Source organism: Agrilus planipennis, unplaced genomic scaffold, assembly GCF_000699045.2.
Source record: "Agrilus planipennis isolate EAB-ADULT unplaced genomic scaffold, Apla_2.0 scaffold339, whole genome shotgun sequence".
NCBI lineage: Eukaryota > Metazoa > Arthropoda > Insecta > Coleoptera > Buprestidae > Agrilus > Agrilus planipennis.
Genome location: NW_020439690.1, coordinates 166,174 through 167,836, shown reverse-complemented (window position 1 = coordinate 167,836; position 1,663 = coordinate 166,174). Strand labels below are relative to the sequence as shown.

Genomic DNA, 1,663 nt, shown 5'->3' with positions numbered 1-1,663 from the left:
TTGGATGATTTAGTGTAAGAGTTGTGCAAGAGATTTCAACGTTATCGAGATAACTCTATCTCAATAATTTACAGAAATGTAAATTTTGCTACACCTAATTGGGAATACCCGAGGTGCAAACACCTGAGTTAAAACAATCATGTGGCAAGGATCTCGTGTGGTATGCAAGGGAAGAAAGAAAAACTATTAGGGAAAGACTTAATGTTAAGATAGAAGACGAAAAATTAGAAGAAATGGCTGATTTTTGGTATCTAGGAAGTCAGAAAAAGGAATAGAAAAGATTAGAAGTGTTCGAAATGTAGTGTTACAGACGAATGATGAGGAAACTGTGGATAAGAATGGTTAGAACTGAGGAGGTATTAGAAAGAATAAGGAAACAGAAGTTACTATGGAAGTTTATAAGAAATAGACGAGATAAGAGAGTAGGACACCTTCTTTTTCTAGGTATGAAGCAGTTAAATAGTTCAGAGGAGATTAGATTACTGTTAAGGACAAGGGATGATCTAGCTTTACGGAAATGCGTAGATTAGCTCAGTCTTAGGACTGACAACCGTATGATAATGACACGGATGTGAACAAATGTTGATGATAGAGCCTGCTAGATTTAACTGACTCAGAATCTAAGTACGCCACTGCCTAGATCACCCTTAACAACTTTGTCTTCATGTCTCAGTAGTTGTACCGAAATCAGTCAATCCGTTTACAACATTAGCCTGCAAATTAACAGTAAAAATCTTTTTTAAGGGTGTTTTACATCTTAAAAGCATATAAATAACCACAGCTATTTCGGTAGTACCTACAGGGAGACATTATAGACGAGAGGAACATCATAATAAATTTCATTGTCGATGCTGAGATAGATTCCAGAAATTGTTCGAAACGGGACGAAGGGTAGTACCTATTAAATAAATGTATTACATACCTAGTTGCGGTGTGCTCACGAAGATTCTTTCCGTGTGTCCAAAAGGACTTCAAAACTTGACCGACGGACGTTCGTTGAAGATGACGATAATGATGATGACGGCATCCGGCGTGTTGTCGATGATGAGTCTGTCGGTGGTTTCCAAAGGTGGAGGTGTGTTCAGGTGGCGCCGTATTAGTCTCAGGTGAACAGAGATATTCGTATGAGATACCGTGGTGGCTGGAAAGAAAACGAAGACGTTTCTGTGTATATTCAGTTCGAATAGCCTAATGTAACGTAACAACAAATCCGAATCAAGGTTTACCGATTGAATGGAAAGTTTCGTGTAATTGTGGGACTTGACATTTTGGGAATCCCGCTTATTAAGGAAAAATTAATGGTCTTCGGAGAGTAATACATTCATTAGACTTGCACTTAATAGGTTCAGTTGAAGATGTTTCTTTGCGAATAGAATTTGAGAATTTATCGGTTATAGTTATTGAGAATTAAACTTTTTAGTATAAACAATTACAATAGTTCAAAGAGTTCTCTGACTGATTTTATGAAAATTCGGGTATTAAAAAATTCTTCTCAGACATGAAGGTCTAGTCAGAGACATATTAGAGGCAGAAACAGGAGTTAGGTTAGGTTAGGTTAGATTAGGTTAAAAAATTCTTCTCAGACATGAAGGTCTAGTCAGAGACATATTAGAGGCAGAAACAGGAGTTAGGAGGGGTAGAGGTAGACCTAGATTAGATTACT

The 1,663-nt window shown here is 37.2% G+C and overlaps 1 long non-coding RNA gene across 1 annotated transcript in view; it reads right to left on the bottom strand.

Moving 5' to 3' along the window:
• Positions 1-924: 924 nt before the first annotated feature.
• Positions 925-1,663, bottom strand: part of LOC108742294 — a 136,120-nt gene continuing 135,381 nt past the window's right edge. The window contains exon 5 of the long non-coding RNA XR_003232106.1: positions 925-1,141. This is a non-coding gene — a long non-coding RNA (uncharacterized LOC108742294). The remainder of the gene's footprint in view (positions 1,142-1,663) is intronic.